Source organism: Suncus etruscus, chromosome 1, assembly GCF_024139225.1.
Source record: "Suncus etruscus isolate mSunEtr1 chromosome 1, mSunEtr1.pri.cur, whole genome shotgun sequence".
Taxonomy (NCBI): Eukaryota; Metazoa; Chordata; class Mammalia; order Eulipotyphla; family Soricidae; genus Suncus; species Suncus etruscus.
Genome location: NC_064848.1, coordinates 143,328,475 through 143,353,880, shown reverse-complemented (window position 1 = coordinate 143,353,880; position 25,406 = coordinate 143,328,475). Strand labels below are relative to the sequence as shown.

Here is a 25,406-nt window from a genome sequence, read left to right as displayed (position 1 = left end):
GTCTCTGTGCAAACAAGAAGGTAGTAGGCTGCAATTTGGAGGGAGATCTTCTGCCAGAACTCTAACCTGGCACCCTCATTCAAGTCAAGCTTCCATACCAGAAAAAGTAATTTCTGTAGTCTTTAAACCAACCAGTCCACAGTACTGTGTTATAGCAGTGCCAACAGGACTTTAACTTCGACATAATATAATGCATATGCTTGATTGTCTTTTTTTAAATCACTTTTTTTGAAGAAGTGATTCTACAGACAGTAGTAAGTTGATTTTCTGATAACCTAGTGGGTCTACAGATGCAGACAAGTAGTTACACAAATAATTTCCATTGTGGCTTTATGTCCATTGCCACTAGGGTCAGGAGAGAAAACATTAAAGCCACCAGAGAGTCACCTGGAGCCCTGGCCCTATGTGGTGGGTAGGGTCCTTTAAAATGTCACAATGTTTGGCAACAAATTAGGAATTGCACTAGAGCGATGGTACAGTGGGTAGGTGTCCAGCCAAGGTTCAATCTCTGATACCCTGAATGGTCCATTGAGCACCACCAGGTATGACCCCTGAGAGCAGAGCTAGCAGTAAGTCCTGAATAAATCAGGTGTGGCCTCCAAATAAAACCCAAAAGCTGAGGAACTGCATTTGCTTTTTGTAGAAATTATTCAGAAAATATTCAAATTATGATGGCAGACATAAATATGAGGCTCAGGCATGACTTAACTGACTTAACACTCAATCCAACAGATAACAGGCATTTTGGGACAGAATTAACAATAGATACCATGCAATAGATATGCTAAAATCAAGTACAAAAACAGCAATCTGGAAAGAGATCATCATAAAAGCTTATAGACAAAGGTAGAAACATTAAGCCAATGAAAAATTGTTTGTCAAGGAACTGCAAGCATCGGATCACAAATAAAATCAGAATAGAGGACTAGATAAGGATTACTAAAAATTCTAGCTCAGATTACTTGTAGTAGATAGAAAGGTAGATTTCCTCAAGGAAGTCACAACAACTAAAGATCAAAATGATTAAATTCTTAAAAATTATAACCAAAGGGGACTTGATAAAATCTTTTGGAAGAAAAGATGAAGACTTAAGGATATTATGCTAGGACATTCAGAAGAAGATTAAAGGAGACAGGAATCAGGATAAAATCATCTCAGGAGGTGGGAGAAAAGAAAGTTTGAGAGATACAAAGCTTAATAACCAAAGCATCCCACTGGCATTGAATAATAAAAACAGAAGGAAGTGCAAATATAAAACAAGTGAAAGAACTGTGCAAGAAATATTACCTGAACCCCCAAATTTCAAAGACAGCAATAGACTTTGGCTAGAGAGGAATAATGTTTGAATGAGATGGTGGGTAGAAATTAGAAAGATTCTAATGAAATTAGAATAGGTTAGAAGATGCTAGAAGAGGTTCTAATGAAAAGTCACATGATCATCAATTTGATTACTTGATGCCCTACTCTGTAGAGGGCTTTGTTTCATGCCATGGGATGCAAAAATGTTAAAGTTTTTGCCTCTTTATTGAAAAAAATTCACATTTTGGTTGGGCCAACAATATATATTTTTTAAAGTAAGTCCAGGTAGAAGAAGGCCAGTCCCCACTGGGTTGATCTTGTTTAAGAATTGTTATATAGGGGCACAAGCGGTCAGGTGTTTGCCTTGCATGCGCTAACCTAGGATGGATCCCCCAGCATCCCACATGGTCCTCTAAGTCAGGAGCGATTTCTAAGTGCATGGTCAGGAGTAAGTAACCCCTGAGCATTACTGAGTGTGACCCAAAAACAAAACAAAAACAAAAAAGAGTTGTTATATATACACAATGGAATACTACTTGGCTATAAGATAAGATAAAATTATGCAAGACCACTATGTGTGAAAATGTAGTGGGGATCATACTAAATGAAATAAATCAGGAAGAGAAGAACAGACACAAAATGCTATTTTTATATGTGACATATAAAGAAGCAGAATAAAGGAAAAACAAAAGACAAAAAGCAACAGAGTCTAACAATTGATCTATGTAAGAAAGCTTATGATGGCCTTGAGATGAGAAGGGGAAAGGGTTGAAAAATTAGGGAAAGGTGGGAAGGAGGAGGGAGTTACCAAAGACAATGGTGGAAGGAAACAGATATTCTTATGGGGTTGGGGGGTAATATTGGAATGTTGTGTGCATAAAAGCCTACCATTGACAATTTTGTAAAATTACAAATAGCAGTAACTAAAGGAAAATCAACATGAGTAAAGAATTACAGGACCTCAGGAAGGGGCTGAGTTTTGGGTAGACATAGATCACTACCCTCTTTTACCATCCTTGACAGGTAGAGCTAATAAAGAAGCTGTTTGATGCAGTATGGTGATACAACACAGATCAAATCTGTATCTCAAACCAGGGATGCTTGAAGCCTCATCTAAATGAGGTAGCCACTGACTTAGATCAGCAGAGAAGAAGATAGAGTGGAGGAGAAAGGGGGTTTTCAGGGAATGGGAAGTACATAAATGCAGAGAACTCCATGGGCCTGGATGTCTTTTGTGAAGAAGTCATCAGCATAAAAGAAAACCTGCTCACAAAAAGTTGGGGAGTGTATGTGTGTATGTGTGGAGGTGTTTTGTAGGGGGAGAAATGATGCTGCTTTCCTAGAATGGAAAGGGCCTGAAAAAAGAAAAGATGGAATTATCTCATGTGTGGTATTGGCAGTAGCTCAACAAGCCTGAGGGCAAGTTTTGCATAAGGGAGGCCCAGGTCCTATTCCCTGGGCATTGCTAGGCATGACCCCTAAGCACAAAACTAGTAGTAGTCTCTGAGTACTACCACCTGGTCTGAAAACAAAACAAAAAGAAAAATGAACAAACAGAAAGATCTTATGTGCCAAACATCACAGCAGAACCTAGAGAGACTTTTTAAAAATAAATAATAATATTTTTACTTAAGCACCATGATTATAAACATGGTTGTAGTTGGGTTTCAGTCATAAAAAAGAACAGCCCCCCTTCACCAGTGCAACCTTCCCACCACCAATGCCCCCTATCTCTCTTCTCCTCACCCCCCTGCCTGTCTTTGAGACAGACATTCTATTTCTCTCACTCACTACCATTGTCATGATAGTTGTTAGTATAGTTATTTCTCTAACTGAACTCACCACTTTTAGTGTAAGCTTCATATCATAGCCAGTCCTTCCAGCCTTCATTTATATTGTTTCTGGGTGTTATTAAAATAATATCTTTTATTTTTCTTAAATCCCAGCGATGAGTGGGCTATTCTGTATCTATCTCTCTCCCTCATAGTAACCCCTGAGCATCACTGGGTGTGGCCTCCAAAACAAAACAAAACAAAATAACAACAATGATGTACCATCTCATGCCACAGAGACTGGCACATATTACATACACACACACACACACACACACACACACACACAACCCAAGAACTATCAGTACTGATGAGGAGGATGTGGGGAGAAAGGAACTCTCATTCACTACTAGTGGGAATGCCATCTAGTCCAGCCTTTATAGAAAAAGACTTTTAAAAGGGGTATGAGAAGCAAAGAGGGGCCTACTGAAAAATGCTGGCATTCATAAGGAGACAGTAGGGCATTGTGACTCTTGGTTTTACACATAGTCCTTTACATAGAAGAGTGCTTTGTCATGAGCTGAATTGTTCAACTGCTTGTTCCCAAGACACTGTATATTATTTTTTATTTTACTGTTATCTTTTTTGGCCACACCCAGTGACACTCAGGGATTATTCCTGGCTATGAGCTCAGAAATCACTCCTGGCTTGGGGAACTATATGGGACATCGGAAGATCAAACCGCAGTTCGTCCTAGATTAACATGTGCAAGGCAGATGCCTTACCGCTTGCACCACAGTTCTGACCCTGAGATTGTATATTTTCTCAGCTAACTTTCTCTACAGAGAATCTTACCTTCTCTTGGAAACAGTGCCTTGCACAGCAAAAGTGCTTTATAAACATAAATTACTGCCCCCAAATGTATAGAGACTGTAGTGAAAGCTGCTGACACTGTGTTCCTCCTGAGTAATAAATATATCTGTTCAGATGCAAGTTTAGAATTAAGTTTGCAGGTTATCCATCCTCAGAAGTGCTTGAACTCTGAAATTGAAGAAATTACAAAGCACAAAACAGCATCCAAAGGCTGTATCTAAAAGGACTACTTTAGGCCCAGAACTGGGATTAAATCCAAGCCAGTCCTAATTGCGACTGTCCATGACTATAGGAAGAATCAAATGAAATAAGTGTGAAACTGGCAAAATTGGAGTGGTAGAGAGCAAAGATGGCCGGCCAATTCTTCTTATCTCTGTGAACGCACATGACTTGTGACTTTGTGGATCATTCCTTCAAGCAGAATGATTTTTCTCTTTTTGAATTTAGCATTGGCCGGATAACTTGCTTTGGCTGATAGAACTCTAATGGATACTTAAACATGCATGGGTACTGGACTGTTCTTACTTGTTGCTCTTGGAAACACTGTGCTCACCCTCTGAAGAAGACTTGCCCAGTCTGTTTGATAATAGGGGAACTAGGTCCATTTCCTTGAGGCCTTGGAGAGCTTCTACTAGTTTCAGAAGTAAATAAAGCCAGCCTAGATCATATAGTATCTGTTGACCTGCCAACAGACCAAGAATCCCAAGGGAACCAGCAAAATGCAAATGAGATAACTCTTTGAGGAATGCCATATCAAGCCAAACAATCATGGCGTTCTAAATGCTAACTTTAAGCCATTCATATCTAATTGGAAAGGCAACAAAAATGAACTTTACCATACACTCTCTAGGCTGCCTAGTATCTCTCTCACTCCACAGTTAGGGTCAGAAGTCAGAGTGTTTCTTTTTTGGCTCTCATTCAATGGTTCTCTTTATACTGAACTTTGCTATTGCTTTATCTTCTACCATCCACAAATCTTTGCCACTATCATGTCTAAAAAGAAGTTTCAAATTTCTACAACAATGCAAGTATATTATTAGTCAGGTTCCTTCAGAGAATTAAAAAAATTAAAGTTATGTGTACATACTTCATATCTAGAATTGTAAGATGGATTAAATACTTAGATGTTAAACCTAAAACCATAAAATAAATTGGAAAAAATAGAAAAATGCCCCCAAATATTGACTTCAGTGATGTTTTGGGGGACTCGACTCCATCAGCAAGGTAAATAAAAAAATGACAGGGCATATAGCAAATTATAAAGCACTGCAAAGAAACTATCAGTAAAATAAAAAGGCAGCTTACTGAGTGGTAGAAAACACTTGTGCATTATATATCTGACCTGAAGCTAATAGCTGAAAGCATAGAGAGGTCTCATAAAATGTAACAATAGTAACAAAATAAATTACTCCATCAAAAATATGGGTTAAAGAGAGGAATAGATATGTTTCCAAAGAAAACATATAGATGTCCGACAGGCACATGAAAAATGCTCATATTACTTATCAGGAAAATGCAAATAAAAACTACAGTGAAATATTACTTCACACCTGTGATAATGGCTGATACATCAGACATAACAATAAGAATTGTTAGCAAGGTTAGAAAGAAAGAGGGAAATCCTCCTGCATTATTGGCAGGAATAAAACTAGTCTAGCTTCCTTGGAAATCAGTAGGGATGTCTGTCTAGATGTTAATAATAGACTTACCATATGATCCAACATTTTAACTACTAGCTATCTATTCAAATGATATATAAAACAAGAATATGTGCATAAAGTATGCCTATGCTTATTGCAGAAATATTTATAATAGTGGGGCCAGAGAGATAGCATAGAGATAAGGCGCTTGCAGAAGGACAGTGGTTCGAGTCCCGGCATCCCATATGGTCCCCCGAGCATAGAGCCAGGAATAACCCCTGAATGCTGGCCAGGTGTGACCCAAAAACCAAAAAAAAAATATTTATAATAGTGAAGAAATTAAGGCAACCCAAGTGCTAACAATGGGTGAGTAAATAAATATGTACATAAATAATAATGTAATAAAGAATACTACTCAGCTCTACAATGAATTCTCACCATTTGTCACAATGTAGTTGGAATTGGATGTTATACTAAGCAAAATACATTCAGATAAAACAGACAAGTCTCATTTGTAGGTGGAATATAAAAACAGGGTATAGGCAAAACCATTTCAAAACTAACCTTGAATCAGACTTCAAAACTCAAATTACCAGGAGAGAGTGGGGGGGAGGCAGAGGCACAAAAGATATAGGGGTCCAAAGGACAGTAAAGTAGGCATGTTGGCACATTGGAAGTAGGCATGCTGGAACACCTAGTTTTTAAAAGATTCCTGTGACATAGGTCTTTTGAAATATCTGATGTAAACCTTTACTCCTTCAATCACAATGACAGAACTATTATTAATATAGTTATCGTACTTTAAAATGGTCCACATAATTTTGGAATTTATTTAGTGCCCAAAATCTGTCAAGTTGGAAGCCCAGGTGAGTCTATGGTATAAATTCCAGCCTAAGAGAAGAAAAGAATCAAGTCCAGTTCTGTTGGTCACTTTAGAGCAACCCTTTATAGCCATGTGGGCCTCATGGATGCTGTTTTTAGAGAACATCCTTCATTGCTCCCACTATCTGGGAAGTTGCATTCTTTTCTTTAAAATCTCTGATGATGCAAACCTATAAGAGTAGGGAATAGGGGCCAGAGAGATAGCACAGTGGTAAGGCGTTTGCCTTGCATGCAGAAGGATGGTGGTTCGAATCCCGGCATTCCTATATGGTCCCCGAAGCCTGCTGAGGGGTGCTTTCTGAGCATAGAGCCAGGAGTAGCCCCTGAGTGCTTGTGCCACCGCTCCAGCATTCTTCTAATAAAATTTATAAAGTCAAATATGAAAGGTGTGTACTCACTAGAGATTTTATGTCATGGCATGAGGTCTTTGGGAGTCACAGAATACTGGCCTTGCATATTTTTGGAGAAAATAAAAACTCAGTAACCATCAGAAGAAAAGGTGACAAACCTGACATTTGGCCCTGTACTGTCCGCAAATACCCAGGGGAATGAGTCTATGATTAAATTATCTTCTCTGTAAAGAGTCTTGCAGATACCACCAGTTCTGCATATGCATCCTATTTTCATTACAAATAGAAGCCCAGGGCCTTTTCCAAAGTTCATTAATTATTAAGGGGCCCTCCAGCAGCTCTCCCTCTGTTGGGTTTTGATTTTTGTTCCTGACCACATTAAGTTATTCAGGAGTCCAACTTGACTGTAAATTCATTCTGGAAGTGATATATGGCTTGGTTAGAGTCTACTAAATGAAAATTATGTTCAGAGAAATGGGGTTTTAACTATTTAGGAACTGAGTTGCTCTTCAGACTACAGCTTAAAACAAATAAACAACTAAAGCTTCCTCTGGGTGTTTGGCTCATCTGTCCTCTTCCTGTCATCTTTCCATATTGCCATCCTGGTAAGCATGAATATCTTGGCTGATGTCCTCAAGAGCACCAGCAATGCTGAAAAGATAGGCATACACTAAGTTCCCGGAAGGCTGTGATCTCAAGTCACTGTCCAGATGCTAGGAGTGATGATGAAGCACGATTACAGCAAAAGATTTGAAATCATTGATGATCACAGAGCAGGGAAAGTTGCTGTGTTGTAATAATGTTGGTTCAGTATAGCCACAAACCCCAGATTAGATGCACAGCTGCAAAGATCTAAAAAAAAAAAAAAGCCAGATAACCTTCTCTCATCCTATCAATTTAGTTCCTTTGTACTGAATACCTCAACTGGCATCATGGAGCATGAGGAGGCAAGAGGAAAACATACCAGAGGAAAGTGTCCTGGAAATACCTCCCCCCAGGATGTAATAGAGGTGTAAATAACATGATGCCTCAATAGATCAATAAAAACTACCGCCATGTGGGGCCAGAGAGATAGCATGGAGGTAAAGCGTTTGCCTTGCATGCAGAAGGACAGTGGTTCGAATCCCAGCATCCCATATGGTCCCCTGAGCCTGCCAGGAGAGATTTCTGAGCATAGAGCCAGGAGTAACCCCTGAGCATTTTTGGTGTGACCCCCCAAAAAAAAAAAGAAAACTACCGCCACGTACATGGAACATTGGCCTTCAGAACCTTTTCACAGTGGATGTTTCTGTGGCATGAGGTCTACTCACATTGCTGAGAATTCATTATATATGTCCAAAATTCGATTCATAGTATGAAAGTGAAACTCTTTTTATTAAACAGTTGCTCTCCTTTTATCTTCCTCACACCTCACTCTTTTCTATCCTGTCAGAGCATATAGGATGGGCTTGACTTACTCCATTTAGCATCATGGCCTTATCCATGTTGTAACATGTGCTTGAATGTTCTTCCTTTCAAAATGAATAAGTCTTATCTATCTATCTATCTATATATATGTATATATATATAAAATATATTTCATTTACCCAGTTATCTCTAGATGGATACTTGGATTACTTCCACCTTTTGGCTATTGTGTGCAGACTGCTATGAATGTCAATGGACTCTATTTTCAATTCACTTGACTAGTTGCTTTGAAGTGGAACTATTGGATTGGATGCTAATTCTACTTTAAAAACTTTTCTTTCAGACACCATGATTTGCAATATTGTTACTGAAGGGTATCATGCATATCACTTCATCTCCTTTCAGCACCAAGTTCTTGTCCAGAGTGATCATTTCCAACTAATAATGTCATACTGGTTCCTTCTCTGTTCTAGCTACACTCCCACCTACTTTGTGGCAAATTTCCTACCATGAACTGGTCCTCCTGACCCTAGTCTCAATTGTCTTTGCATATTAATTACATAATCTCTCCTCTTTTTTTATATCCCACAAATGAGTGGGATCATTGTATGCCTATCCTTACCTCTCTGACTCATTTTACTCAGTATAAGTTGCTCCATGTCCATCATGCATAAACAAATTTCATGACTTTATTTTTCATAACAGCTGCATAGTATTTTATTGTATAGATGTACCACAATTTTTTTTATCTATTCATCTGTTCCCAGGCACTTGAATCCCAGGCATTGGATATTGTGAATAGTGCTGCAATGAACATAGGAATACAGAGGAATTCCCTAAAAAGGAAGAGAGAGAAAGGGAGAGAGAGAAAAGAAGAGAGAGAAAGTATATGCCATAGAGGCAGGAAGGGTGGAAACTAGGGACACTGGTGGCTAGAAATATGCATGAGTGAAAGGTGTTGTACACTGTATGACTGAAACTCAATCATGAACAACTTTGCAATTTTGTATCTCACAATGATTCAATTAAAGAATTGACTTGTAAAAAAGTAAAAATAAGGGGCTGGAGCAATAGAACAGTGGTGGGACTTGTGCCTTGCATGCAGCTGACCCAGGACAGACCTGGGTTTGATCCCCGAGCGTCCCATATGGGCCCCCAACGCCAGGATCAATTTCTGAGTGCAGAACCAGGAGTAATCACTGAGTGCTGCTGAAAGTGGCCCAAAAACAAAAACAAAAAACAAAAAATAAAAAAACAATAATTTTTTAAACCAAGGTACCAAGATTTGTAATACTATTAATTATATTTTTTTCTTCCAGATCATGTTTTCCTTAACCTTTCATCTTTTCTCACTCTTTAAAACAATTTTTTAGGGGCCAAAGTGGGGTGCAGCAGTAGGGCATTTGCCTTGCATGTGCTAACCTAGGACAAACCACAGTTTGATCCCCCATAGTCCCATATGGTCCCCCAAACCAAGAGCAATTTCTGATTGCATAGCCAGGAGTAACCCCTAAGCATCACCAGGTGTGTCCCAAAAACAAAAACCAAACAAACAAACAAAAACAATTTTTAAACCAACGTATCAAGATTTGTAATATTATTAACTATAATTTTCATGCATACATCATTTCAACATCACACCCATCACCAAAGTGCCTATTTCCCTCTACAAGTATCCCAAGGTCCCCTCCCAGCCATCACTACTTCCAGGTCTCTAGATAGAATCTCCAGTTCTGATGACTGGGGCCATTTATTGTTCTCTTACTAAGTTTCTTTATATTCTACACGTAAGAGAGATATGTATGTGGAGGTAATGACACTTATATACATATAGATGAATAAAATTAAACTCCTGAAATTTCAGAGAATTGTAAATCAATGAGTAGTTGATAAAAATATTCAAAAACTGTTTATTTTCCTTTTAAAAATAGGTCTATAAATTTAAGTAATTAATAGTATAAATAATTCTATGCTCATGCATTTTAAAATTCACACAAACTAGATAAATCCTACAAATACACAATTTAGTAGGAATGAAGAGAGAGAAAAAAATTTTTTTATTTTTATTTATTTATTTATTTATACTTTCTTTTTTGGCGGGGGATTATTTATTTATTTATTTATTTAATTTAACCAACTTTATTACATACATGATTGTATTTGGGTTTCATTCATGTAAAGAACACCACCCATCACCAGTGTAACATTTTAAACAAAAATCTGACTAGGCCTATTAAAATGTAAAAGTGTGTTTAATTCTTAAAAGGGAATTTTGACTTTGTTAAAAAATATTATATATAATTCTCAAGTATCTGTACTTAAAAGTAAAAGATTATAATAAAAACCTTCATAAATGTAAAAAAAATTATTACATTTCTACTTGGTTCCAATCTCTCTGCAGTCTCACCATTGCCTATTATTTTCTGGGTTGTTATTGTTAAAGTAGCTATCCTAATGAGAACAGAGTTGCTTCTCATCGTGATTTTGATTTGCATGTCTCTAAGGATTAGTGATGTAGAACATCTTTTCATGTGCTTAATTGGCTATTTGTATTTCTTTTTTGGCAAAATGTCTATTCAGACCCTTTGCCCGTGTTTTAATAACCAGCTGCTTGTTTTTGTATTGTATTTAGAGAGATTCCTTATATATTATGAACATTAATCTTTTTGTTTTGTTTTGTTTTGTTTTTGGGACACACCCAGTGACACTCAGGGATCATTCCTGGCTATGAGCTCAAAAATTGCTCCTGGCATGGGCACCATATAGGACGCTGGGGATCAAACCCAGGCAGTCCTGGGTCAGCCATGTGTAAGGCAAATGCCCGACTCCAGTCTCATGAACATTAATCTTGTATCTGATTTTTTTTTTTTTGGTTTTTGGGCCACACCCTGTGATGCTCAGGGGTTACTCCTGTCTATGCGCTCAGAAGTTGCTCCTGGCTTCTTGGGGGACCATATGGGACGCCGGGGGATCGAACTGGTCCGTCCTAGGCTAGCGCAGGCAAGGCAGGCACCTTACCTCCAGCGCCACCGCCCGGCCCCTTGTATCTGATTTTTAACTTGTACCTATTTCTTCCATTCCATGGAGTTATTTTGCTCTGTTGAGAGTGTATACAGATGTATATAGTTGAAAGTGTATACAGATGTATACAGTGTATACAGATGTATACAGTGTATACAGAGAGTGTATGCAGAGAGAATTACAGATGTATTGCTTTTGACTTAGTTCAGTTTATTTATTTATTTTGCTACCTATATTTTTGTTTGCCTATGTTATATTAAAGAAATCACTGCTAGATCACATATCATGAAGCTATACTGTGTTTTCTCCTAAGAGTTTGGTGGTTTTAACTCTTATGTTTTGGCCCTTGGTCCATTCTGGGTTAACCTTATATAACTGTAGGGCTCAATTTTACTTTTCTCCTCAAAGCCACTCAAGTTTCCTCATTCTCATTTGTTAAAAGACATAACTACATTGTTTAAATGTTCAAAATTCTAAGAAACAAAGATGGACTCTTTAGGCTGCAAAAGATAAGATGAATTATAGGTAGATATTACAAAGTACCTGGTAGATATTAATTGAATCATAAGGTCTAGGCATTGACCAGCCTCCATATTTTCCTGCCCATCTCTCTCTGTTAGCCTTAGATTTCTGGAAGGGTTGATGCCTACAGTCTCTGTAACACCTGGCTCCCTTTCTTATTGGGCTATTTTGGTCATAGGAAGGGAGAACAGTGAAAATGTGGTCAGTGTCTCCCTCACCTCTCCTATATTTCTCTGTGAACACGGTCCACCCTTTTTTCTCAGACCCACTCGAATAGCTTCAGGTCTTCTAGCTGCTGGCATCTTTCTTGCTTCCTTTGAATCTTCCATTCCTTGCAGTTGCTGGACCCTAGATACCCTAATGTGCTTTGTTTGATTTCTTAGACCCACCCATACTTCTGCAAATAGTCTCTATTAAATTTTATTCAGAATCCAAGCTCAGAAGGCATGATATTTCCTGCCGGGCTCCTAGATAACAAGAATTATAATTGGACATGTGGACGACCAATTGGACATTTGAAAGGAAGCAATGAAACTAATTAGTCTAGGCGGGAGATATTCACCATGGCACATACATCCTGTTGGGAAGTTGAATGCAAGGGCTCCAGAGTTCATTCTCTTTCTCTTTCTTGGGGGAGGAAGGAAAAGAAGTTCTGGCTTATTTTCCCCCCAAAGACTGGGATTCCCAAGGGAAACAATGCAAAAAACTAACATCCCTTGCCTGTATAAAGATAACTGTGAGAAGCTGACTAGTAGGCTGTTATCTGACCAGTCTCCCTACAGCCAGGCACAACAGTTAAGCCTCATCCATAGACCACTCAGCCATAGAAAACCATTTATAATTTAAGCAGAACAAGTAATCCCAGGGCTGGGTTACATTAAGCAATAATTTATATCAGAAGTTAATGAGACAGATGGCACCAATCTGGGTTATCCAAGTATTCCATTTCTTTTCATCTTGCTCCAAAGGAATTATGTCTCCCCTCGGTTCATTTTTCTTCTATGCACTTGAATCTAACTAATGAATGAAGTCAATCTGCACCCAGGCCTGTCTCAACGATGAAACCAATCTGTTTCTGCAAGAAATTTCTGCTTTCTAGCTACATTGTTCAGTCAACTCTATCCAGAATTCTGGACCCTAGGAGCAAGTGCTGGGCACACATATGATCAGAATTACATTCTTACCTATCCCTGCCAACTCTCTCATGGTTGATCCAATGCTAAAGACAGTACTTCTCTTGCAGACTCATGAGCTGTTGGGGGACAACATTTCAGTGGTTTAGAACCTCGCTTCTTGAACTGTGGGTGGTGGCCACACAGAAGGGTTGAATCATAAAGCTAAATGAGGGACCATGAAAAATTTGTTATAAAATAAATTTATAATTATTATTAAATGTTTGCTTTGCATACCTATTTAATAAGGAATAAAGATTTCTTGGATAAAAGGGGGTAATGAGTGGAAAAAGTTTAAGCAACCATTATTTAGAGTGCCTGTTTTGTGAGCATGAAGTTGTAAATTCAATCCGTTGTGTTACCACAGGTGCTGAGTGCAGTCCAGGTCTGGAAGACCTGTTGTCTGTTTTCCCTGACATGTCAAAACAATCTTTCCTTTCTTCCTTTTCTTCTCTTCCTCCTCATTCTTCCCTTCCTGTCAAAGATTGGATTCAGAGTCTCATATACCCAAGTCAACAATTCAACTGCTGAGCTACTTCTATGGTCTTGCCACAAAGGTTTGCTGGTTGTGCCACGGATAGGTATGTTTTAGGCCTCAAAAAGTCATGGTGACTCTTGGTAAGCGCTTACAACCAGAGTGCACAACAGCACAGAAGGAAATAAGAGCAACTCCCAGCCAGCATCATAATTTCCCCTGTAAACTGCAAGCAAGAAAGAGAGAGACAGAGACAGAGAGAAAGAGAGACAGAGACAGAGAGAGAAAGAGAGCCCTATCAGAAGTGATTCCAGAGCACAAATTCAGGAGTAAGTCCTAAGCACTGCCAGATAAGCTCTTCCACCTCACCTGTCCCCCTTTACCCCAACATAGAAGCATCAGAACCAGGAATATGGGTGACCCTGGTAATCACAACAACAATGAAAATGAGGGGAAGAGAAATCATAAAAGACATTATTTTGCATCTAAAATATCCCCAACTACTGCCTAATGACAGCTTCCAGAACCTCAGGCTAATACTTCAGAAAGGAATTATCATGGTGCTATGTGCAGAATATTTAATTCATCTGGCCTATTCTATTCTAAGCATGACAATAATCACATTTACATGGGCACATGACTAATTTCTGGTGCTGTTTGATCCTAGACATTATGTGTTAAAATTTAAAAGAAATAAATGACTATGGCTCCTAACTGAAGTAAGACTGAGCTCCATCCCTTTGCTCCATCTGTTCATGCTTCTCCACATAACAGCTAGGAATCTGGGAGAGAAGATGCCCCCATTTCATTCCTATCTCCCCATCCAACCATTTGTCAGATAAGCCACCAAGTCATCTTAGATAAATCCTAAACAATATTTTATACTTTCATTATGCTTGTTTTTAAAAATGAAAGCAAAGAGGCAAAGTCTTTTCATCCTGACAATAAGCCTTTGCAAAAAGAGAATTGGATGTCAGAATCTCCAGTAGCAGGCATATTCTTTAGCTGATGAATTAATAGGAATTTATGAAAGAGGAGGTAGGATTGTAAAGTTAAAGCTGAATAACAATTAGGCTTTAGTGTCATTAAAATTCCACTTTGGGCTGCCACTAATTTTCTTCTTTAAAAAGACATTGGTTTTTCTGAGTAAAGAGGAAAAAAGATCTATATTGTTTTACAACACTACTCACCAAAGAGGCCACCATGGAGTGAGAGGTCCTCATTTGAATTGCAGAGATGAGGGAGAGGAGCAGAGTAGGGAGAGAATCTAATGGTGGAGTGGGGGAGAGAGAAACATGGGATACTCTGCAAGTTCTGAGTGATCTCAGATTGGAAAGTCATTCAGTTCTCAATGAGATGAAATCAGGTGAGAGAGAGCAAGAAGAAACAGCATTGGCAAGTTGCTTGAATCCTTGTTTGCACATGCTTGAATCCTTATTTGCACATGGGGGGCAGAGAGGCCTGGATATTAGGGTGGGGAAAAAGCAAAAGATGGAATGCTTGAAAAGGAAAGATACGGGATGTCATGTAAGGTCAAACATAAATTCACTGAACACCCAAAGTGTGACAGTTTGTTCAAAGCTGTCAATAATCCTCCATCCTCGGGATACTGGTTGGCCCTTAGAACTTTTTGGAAAGGTAAATTTCTATACCTGACATGCTTACACTTTACCATCATCACCTCCCTGCTCCTTCTAAAATGTTGAATTACATATGTGTCCCCAAGACTATACCCCATTACTGACTAGAGATCAAAAATATGGAAAGAGCATACATTTCATTGGTAAACAGGCACATTTCTATGTTAATTGAGAGCAAAAGGACATAAGTATCTCAATTATGTGATGAGAGAGAGTTTGAGCCCTGGGCTATCTGAGAAAAAATTGTGTGCTCACCCCAACCAGGAGACATGGTAGCATGAGGAATGTGTGGAAATCCATACCAAAGACCAGGTTCAAGACTGCTTAAAAAATTGGATGTGGGAAGAGAGACAGACAGAAAGAGAGAGAGGGAGAGAGAGTGCACAGGAGTGAAGGCACCTTTCTTTGTCCAGCTTGATCTCCAAAAACCACAACCACATATGGTCCTCTAAGTACCTCCAGAAGTTATTTCTGAGCATAGATCCAGGAATAGTCCCTGAGCACTTCCAGGTGTGGCCCCCCAAAAAGCCCTCATCTCATAAAAATATAGATAGATGATAGATAGATAGATAGATAGATGATAGATAGATAGATAGATAGATAGATAGATAGATAAAGAACATCCTTAAAGCACTGTATTCTAACCTTTGAGTTCAAAGAATAAGTCCACATGTTTAGAGCCACCCTCTATAACAGAAAAAAAGGACCCCTGCCAAGGCTAATACGACTTAGAGAGGAAAGAAAAGAGTCAGCATCCTACCTAATGGACTAGGGGTCACAGTTGTCACACACCCTACCACTCTACCCTGCTTTCGTCCTGCCTCCTCTGAGTTATTATTCCTTCTAGAGGAAAATGAACAGCCCACGACCTCCTCACAGATCTAAAAGGGGTCACATGTTAGTTAGCAAAAGGTTGTCTCTCTTTATAATTTACATACTAAACAGAAGTTCTGGATTCCTGGAATCTTCTCGAGGGAGACAAGATAAATGAGAAAAGGAGCCCAAAGTTATCTCCTGGTGCAAGGAGAGAAACCTAGCTACATATAGATATTCATAAAGAGAAGTGGGTCAAAAGTGCTGCACCAGAGATCTTGGATACAGACTTTCTCATTGTCAGTCAGCAGTCCTGGAACTTCAGGAGAGAAAAGAAATGCCAATGGGTGTTCTCCCTCAATTCATTAGATTGGAAGATCCCCCCTCTTTCCACAGCATGTAGGAAAAATGTCTCAATGCAGCTGTCCTCCCAGTGGACTCTGTAGTGCTTTATTTTGTGTGTTATTATTTTATGTGTTATTAGTTCACATGTTTCCCCTGAACAACAATCTGAAATGGCAACTCCTGAGCAAATTAATAAGACTTTCAAGTAGGTGAAGGTAAGGGACAGACACCCACTAAGAATTCCTGGTATAGGTAGGCACCAGACAGGATTCTTGATATGTTTGCATTTCTTAATACTTACAACAGTAGGATTTGGCATCTGCATTTTGCCAAACAGGAGACAGAGCTTAGGAGATCAAAGGTCTAGCATAAGAGATTCTAAACCACATGAGGCAGCAAGGAGGCATCACCAAGTCTAATCCCAAACTTCATGAGTTCAATTCCTGGCAACACTTATGATTCTCTGAGCCCTGCCAAAAATGACCCCTGAGTATATAGTCAGGAGTAAGCCATGAGCACTATTGTGTGTGACCCCCCAAACCCAAACCAAAAACACTCAGACCCTTATATTCACTGACTGACCTATCACTCACAATCTGCACTCCACTTATTTCTGACAAATCTTATCTTTTCTCAGACCCCTCTGCCACAGCCACCTGCTGGTTGTCTCTCCCCCACCATCCTCCAACTCCCTGCCCCTGCCCCCCATGCTTGCTAGTTGAACTTTTGAGACTTCTTGCTGGTGATCGGCTTTCAGAGTCTCACACAAAGAGAAATTTTTTGGTTAATGATACCTCTGCTATGGGGCTTCTGGGCAATGTTTCCAGTTCTTTAAACATAAGGTTCAGAGGCAGAACTCTTTTTGTGAGGACTGGTGATATTTCACATCAAACTCTGAGACTATAAAATGGCCAGTCTTTCAGGAGAAGAGATGGCGTCAGTGGTTAAAGGATTTCTTAAGCTGTTCTGCTGGGTTTTCTTTGTTTTGTCTTTGGGTAGAAGATAGAGCAGTTGATCATTTCACATGCATTTGTCTTAAGTTATAGAGCTTTCTCTGTGAAATGCATTACAATTTCACAGAAGCCATAGGAAACTTGTCCCCACCACATTCTTTTATAAGATCAAACAGGTATCTTGTCAACAATAGGCTGGTTTCCTTGCTCCAGCTCTTGAATGTGATAATGAGATATTCTAGGCCTCTGATTTTTCCTGGGCTCCTCAAAGGTCTGCATAAGGCAGTCCACACATGCCCAGCATCTTTCTCTGAAACCAGCCCCTCCCCCCATCTCACGATCTTCCTTCTATTCCTTGCTTTCAAATTCCAATGTTTCTCAATAGTAGTTGGGTTCTTCTTATTCAACCCTTTTCCATCACAACTTTGTGCTCAAAGGGTATCCTAGGTTTTCACCTTTTAACCTAATTCTGTTAGTATTTGTGGGATAGATATTCCATAGGAAGCACAGAGTGAGAGAGAAACTGAGTTCTGTGCCTGCTCTCTGTTGGCATAATGCTATTAAAGGGCAGAGATAGGAGCTGTAAGTATCAATTAGAATCCCATTTGTCAATTAGACAGAAAAGGAAGCTGGGGCTGTGGATATGAGAAGCCAGGAGGAGCAGGTCTGAAGAGGGGAGTTTTTTTTCCCCTTACCCAGACTGCAGATTCAATATAGGAAAGATTGCCATTTGCAAGCTATGTCCTTCACATCCTTTTCATCTCCCCCTTTCCCTAACTTGCATCTTACCTGGCCCACTGTTCCTTTTTGGTTCTTTCTAGTTTCTCTCTTTATTAAAGGAGCTCTGTTCAAATATTTTAAATATAGTTACTATTGGGCACTTGCCTTCCATGTAACCAACCCAGGTTTGATCCCTGATACCGTATGTGCTTCCCTGAGCAATGCCTGGAGTGATTAATTCTTCAGCACAGAGCTTGAAGTTGTTAGAGGGGATTGTTAAATCCTGAGACCCTAAAGCTATAGCCAAGCACAATAAGCATGTAAAAGCTTGTAATGTGAGAATAAGCAGTTGTCAAACCCCCTTTTTTGAAGAAGGGGCTAGAACAAAAAGTTCTCACCAAGATGGGCTCAAGATGTGGGCTAGTGCCTCTCAGGAACACCAAGGGGAGGATGCCGGAGATGGCAAAAATAGTTAAACAATAAGAAGTTATGGTTATGACATAGGTTCCAAAAAAACTACAAAGTGTGCTTAGAATAGATATCAGGTGGCTGTTGAAATGTTAAGTGAATAAGATTGTAACCATATACATACTGCTTGAATATTTAATTTGAGGTCCTTGTCAAAGGTCTACTGCATTAGATGAAATCCCAGATAGCTGGAAATTAAACCTCCCTTTTGCTATTATATTATCAAGGCTGGTTTCTAAATTCTGCACCATGGGGGAAGCTTGATTTTGGACCTAATAAAGTAACCTCTAAGCATCGCTAATGTGGACCCAAACATTGGGGGAAAAAAAACCCAACTTATTATTATTGAAGTTTCCTTGGGCTCCTTTTTCTTTCTGTAGGTTAGGTATTACCTGGGATCTTCTCAGACTGAGTATGAAGCAAGGCCAGATCTATGAGGTCTCTCCAGGGGCCAGAGATATAGCACAGTGGTAAAGCATTTATCTTTCATGCGACTGAACTGGGAAGGACCCAGTTTGATTCATGGCATCCTATATGGTCCCCCGAGCTTGCCAGGATCTATTTCTGAGCAAAGAGCCAGGAGTAACCCCTGAGCATCACCAGGTGTGGCCCAAAAATCAATCAACTAATAATAAATAAACTGCAAAAAAAATAGAGGTTCCATCCTTCAGTTTGGTGAAGGATGTGCTTGGTGCTATGTGGTAGTGGGGTAGGTCCAATGAGGTATGTGTTTGACCAGAACATAAGACATATGACCTTCATTCATGTGAAATGTCTACAGCCAACAGAAAGGAAATCTGCCAACACCACAGTCTCAGTATTCAGTTATTGAGATTTGAAAGACGCTTTCATTGGGGCTGGGGGGTGTGTGCGGTTGAAGGACCACACCTGATGGTGCTCAGGGATTACTCCTGATTGAGCTCAGGGAACCACATGGTATGCTAGGGAGTGAACCAGGGTCAATCACAAGCAAGACAAACACCCTCTTTGTCACATAATCACTCTAGCCTCCTGAAAGGCTCATTCCTGCTGAAAATCAGTAATTCTTAATAGGAACATCTAACCAGCTGTTATTGATAAAATGTACTTAGCCTCTTTTTTTGTTTTTGTTTTTTTTATTTACAGTTGTTGTTGTGTTTGGGTCACACTCGGTTGTTCTAAGGGGTTAATCCTTGCTATTCACTCAGGAATTACTCCTGGTGGGCTCAGAGGATCATATGGAACACTAGATATCGAACCCTGGTCAACTGCATGCAAGGCACATGCCCTACCTATTATATTATTGCTCTGGCCCTACATATAACCTCTTAATGTTTAATGTTCCCATCTGAAAAATGAGCTAATAAACATATTGTCTGAACCACAAATGCAGATCAAATAGTGCAGTACCAAGCACTGTTTATGCGCAGAAAAGGCACTTCATCAAAATTTTTCTCTTCTCATATTCTTCCCCACATTTCTTTCCATAAAATTTAACCTGAGTATTTAGTTTGGTTTTAGCATTAACTAATTTTTGTAATGATCCAAAGTCAACTGTAGGTTCAGCCCACCTCCAAATATTTAGAGGCATATTCCAGTGAATACCATTTTGGTGAGTGGTTCAAAGGCCAATGGAGGCCTTGTGGGTTTGAGAGGCAAGATAGTATGACTTAGAGAGTGAAGGCCACCCAGATTTATGGTCATCTGCAGAAAAAAACTTTTTATTAGAAAGAGAAATCTATCTTCTGCTGGCAGGATTTTGATCTAGAAAGCCATCCTTCCCTTATTACGCATAGTTCTCTTTACTCTTTGGTGCTTCAGGGTCCTATTCCCATTCCTGAGTTCAGGTCCTCAGCTGCTGCCACTCACATCAGAGTTCACAGACACATAAATCTTCATATCACTCATTAAATGTGGTCTTTTCTTCCTCATCATCTATGTGTGTAAGTTTGTCTCTCTCAGCAGTTTGAGACAAATCTAGAAAGGTAGAAGGAATTTCCTCTGTACCTACTCTAGCCACTTCTATTCAGTATAAAACTAGAAGTACTTTCCACATAATTAGGCAAGAAAAAGATATCAAGGGCATCCACATAGGAAAGGAAGAAGCCAAGCTCTCACTGGGTGCAGATGGCATGATTCTATATTTAGAAAATCTTGAAGACTACAAAAATGTTTTAAGAAGCAATAGATTTGTATTGTAAAGTGGAAGACTACAAAGTTAATATTCAAAAATCCATGGTTGTTCTATATACAAAAATGGAAGAGGGGCTGGAGTTATAGTACAGCATGCAGGAAGTTTGCTTTGCACATGGTTGAGTCATGTTTGATCCCCTCAGTCTGCCAGGAATTGATTTCTGAGTGCAGAGCCAGGAATAACTTATGAGCATCACCAGATATAGCCCAAAAACCGAAAACCAAAAACCAAAAAAAAAAAAAAAAAAAGAAAAAGAAAAAATGAAATAGAAGAAAATGATATTTAAAAAATCAACCCCATTCACAATTGTGCAAGTACTTTGGAATTATCTTAACTAAAGAAGTGGAAGACCTGTACAAAGAAAAGCTTCAGGAAATAAGAGAGTATACAAGGAAATGGAAACACATCCCCTGCTCATGTAATGGGAGGATTAACATCATTAAAATGGTAATATTCCTCAAAGTACTGTATGGATATAATGTAATTCCTATAAAGATACTTATAACCTTTTTAAAAAGGAAATGAATGAAACACTCCTAAAATTCATATGGGACAATAAACCTCCATGAATAGTTCTAACAGTCCTTGGGAAAAAGAATATGGGAGGCATCACTCTCCCCAATTTCAAACTGTACTATAAAGCAGTAGTCATTAAAATTGCATTGGAATAAAGATAGATCCTTAGATAAACAAAATAGACTTGAATATCCTGAGACAGACCCTCAAGTGTATGATTAATTAATTTTTTTTGTTTTTTTTTGGGGGGGGGTCACACCCGGCAGTACTCAGGGGTTACTCCTGGCTCCATGCTCAGAAATCACTCCTGGCAGGCACGGGGGACCATATGGGATGCTGGGATTTGAACCAATGACCTTCTGCATGAAAGGCAAATGCCTTACCTCCATGCTATCTCTGCAGCCCCATTATTTGATAAAAAAAAAAAAAAACAAGAAAAGTGGAGCCAGGAAAGCCTCTTCAATGGGTGTTGTTGGGGAGACTGGTTAGCTACATGCATTAAAAGTGAACTCAGACCTCTCTTTAACACTGTGCACAAAGTTAATTTAAAATAGACTAAAGACCTTTATATCAGACCTGAAAACATAAGGTATACAGAAGACAAATTCTCCTTGATATGATAAAGGCATCTTCAAGGATGAAACACAAATGACCACAACAAGTGGATATAAAGATAAATAAATGAGGCACCATTAAACAAAGAAGCTTCTGCACCTAAAAGGAAATGGCAACTAAAATACAAAGACTGCTCCAGTATGGGAGAAGCTATTCACAAAATACCCATAAGATAAGGGCTTAAAATCTAAGATATATATAAGGCACTGGTAGAACTTAACAAAAAATAACATCTAAGCCTACCCCAAAATGGGAAGAAGAGATAAATAAAAACTTTTTCAAAGAAGAAATACAGATGGCCAAATGATACATTTAAAAATACTCCACATCATTAATCATCAAGGATATGCAACTTAAAAGAACAATGAGAAATCATCTCAGATCCCAGAGACTGACACACATCTAAAAAGAACAAGAATAACCAGTGCTGGTGCAGATGCAGTAAGAAAGGCACTCTCATTCACTGTTGGTGGGATGTTGACTGGATCAACCTTTTTGGAAAATAATACAGATATTCCTCAAAAAACTAAAAATTGAGCTTCTATAAAACCCAGTAATACTACTGGGAATATATCTGAAAACACCATGCAGAAAAGCCCTCTGCACTCTTCTACTCATTGCAACACTATTCACAATAGACAGAATCTAGAAACAATGCACATATTTGAGAATAGATGAGTGAATAAAGAAAATGTGAAACATCTACACAATGAAATACTATGTAGTTGTTAGAAAAAATGAAGTAATGACAGTCACACCTCACAATGAACAAGAACAACCACTGTTGGCAGGAAGATGCTGAATGCAGAAAAAAAGAGACTCTAATTCATTGCTGATGGGAATGCCATCTAGTTCAGCCTTTCTGGAAAACAACATGGATATTCCTTAAAAAATGGAAATTGAGCAGTTCTAGAGACATACTCTAGGAACTCAAAAACATAATATCAAAATGCCTTCTGCACTCCTATGTTTATCACAGCACTATTTACAATAGCCAGAAACTAGAAGCAGCCAGATGCCCAACAACAGACAAGTGGCTAAAGAAACTGTGGTACACCTAACAATGGAATACTATGCAATCATTAGAAAAAATAAAGTCATAAAATCTGCTTATACATAGATGAACATGGTGATGATTATGCTGAGTGAAATGAATCAGAAGGAGAAAGATAAACATAGAATATTCTCACTCGGGGCCGGGTAGGTGGCGCTGGAGGTAAGGTGTCTGCCTTGCAAGCGCTAGCCAAGGAAGGACCGCGGTTCGATCCCCCGGCGTCCCATATGGTCCCCCCCAAGCCAGGGGCGATTTCTGAGCACATAGCCAGGAGTAACCCCTGAGCGTCAAACGGGTGTGGCCCAAAAACCAAAAAAAAAAAAAAAAAAAAAAAAAAAGAATATTCTCACTCATCTGTGGTATATAAAAATAAAAGGCAGTTGGGTAATATCCAGAAACAATAGAGGTGAGGATCAGGAAGACCAATCCATGGTAGTAAGATTGTCTCAAAGAGTAGAGAAAGTGGTCAGAATAGAGAAGTCTACTATGACAATGATAATTGGAATTGATTACTCTGGACAAGAACTGGGTGCTGAAAGGAGATAAAGTGGCATGCATGACACTCTTTCATTAACAATAGTGCAAACCACAGTGTAAAAATAAGAAAATAGAAAGAGAAGTAGGGTAAAATGCCTGCCCCAGGGGCAGGCAGGGGAGGGACATTGGTGTAGGAAATGTGCACTGTAATGAAAATATAAAGTGTCGAAAAGGAAGAGAGAAAGATTGAGAGAGGGAGAAGGAAAATGCATGCCCCAGAAACATGACCCAGAGACATGGGAGAGGGCATGGGGAGAATGAGAAGAAAACTAGGAACATTGGTGGCAGGAAATGTGCACTAGTAAAGGTTGTTGTAGATTGTATGACTTAAATTCAATTGTGAACAAATTTATCTGTAACAAAAACCACAATTGTATGATGAACAACCTTGTAACTACAATGTTTAAATTTTTTTTTAAAAAAGAGCAAAGAAGTGAAGTCATGAAATTTGCTTAAACATAGATGAATCGGAGAATATTATGCTGAGTGAAATGAGCCAGACACAGAGGGACAACAGACAAAGAAAGAATGATCACACTCATTTGTGGATATAAAAAAGAAAATGATGTGGTAATAATATCAAATGACAAGGAGAACCAGTCCATGGTAGGAAGCTTGCCACAAATAACAAGGGGAATGCGGTTAGAGAAGGGACCGCTGTGACAATGACAGTTGAAAATGATTATCCTGGACAAGGCAGAAGAAGGAGGAGGAGGAAGAAGACGAAAAGAAGAAGACAATGGCAATGAAGAAGAAGAAGAAGAAGAAGAAGAAGAAGAAGAAGAAGAAGAAGAAGAAGAAGAAGAAGAAGAAGAAGAAGAAGAAGAAGAAGAAGAAGAGGAAGAGGAAGAGGAGGAGGAGGAGAAGAAGAAGGAGAAGGAGAAGAAGAAGAAGAAGAAGAAGGAGGAGGAGGAGGAGGAGGAGGAGGAAGAAGAAGGAAGAAGAAAATTGTACATTGTATGACTGAAACTCAATCATCAACAACTTTTTAACTGTATCTCACTGTCATTCAATTAAAAGTTTATTCAAATAACAAAACAATAAAAGAAATGGGAGAGGGACATAGTATCCATTTTGTTAATCCATCCACAAGTTATTCTTGTCTACTCAACTGTAGTTTTGTGTGTATGTGTGTGTGTGTTTGAATATCTTTGTTTTGGTTTGGTTTTGGGCCACACCCAGTGACGCTCAGGGGTTACTCCTGGCTATGCGCTCAGAAATCGCTCCTGGGTTGAGGGACCATAGGACGATGCCGGTCTGTCCTAAGTCAGCCGCGTGCAAGTAAAGCACCCTACTGCTGCACCACTGCTCGGACCCAAGAATATCTTAATTAAATAGAAGATATGGCCAGTGACAAAACTGCTCAAATCTTGCTTTTCGCAAAATCACCTCTCTTTTTGGAAGATAACATAATGAATATATTGTTTGTCAAAGGAAGCCTTTCTCAACTGGAAAAAATCCCAGGCATAAACTAAAGAGTGACCCCCCCTGAGGGTGATCTCCTTGCTTTGCTCCCCTGGCCACTTCAGGAAACGGAAGTTAGAAACACTGGGGAGTCAAAGCACAAAGCCTAGATGATAGCAAGGCTTTCTTTGGAGAGTTAATTAGCTGGTGAACACTGAGCTCTGACATAGACAGCTTCAGCCATCAAAGTTCTCCTAATTGATGCAAAAGGATAAAGTGACAAAAGGAAAGTAGCCTCTGGAAAGAAGGCCTTGGATGCTTTTAGCATCGAACAAGAGAAAGTTCTTTCTTAAAAGTCCAATTAAAAAAAAAAAAAGCCTGGGTTAAGTTCAACAGTGAAGGGCAGTAGAAAAACACACTTGGTTCCATCCGACTGTACTCCACTCTTGGACATACATATTTTTGAAGATGAGAAAGTGGTTTATCCAATCTCAGTGCTAAAGCTTGCTCTCCAAATCAAAGTGAGCTAAGCTTGTACAAGATAGCTTGTACCAAACCACTGATTGAATTCCTCATTGCTTCCCCCTACCCAAATAAAATGGGAACCATGTATAAATATTTCTTTATAGCATGCTTTCTAAAGTACAAAGACTGGAGAGGTGGCTTGAAGGACTGGAACATATGCTTTGCATGCAAAAACCCTTGGTTTGATCTCTAGGACCATATGAAACTCCCTCCATCAACACTGAGCCTGA

General features: G+C 39.1%; 1 pseudogene; it reads left to right on the top strand.

The window, feature by feature from the left end:
• The first annotated feature begins 5,112 nt into the window (after positions 1 to 5,112).
• On the top strand, positions 5,113 to 7,832 carry LOC126020595 (40S ribosomal protein S15a-like; annotated as a pseudogene).
• The last annotated feature ends 17,574 nt before the right edge of the window (positions 7,833 to 25,406 follow it).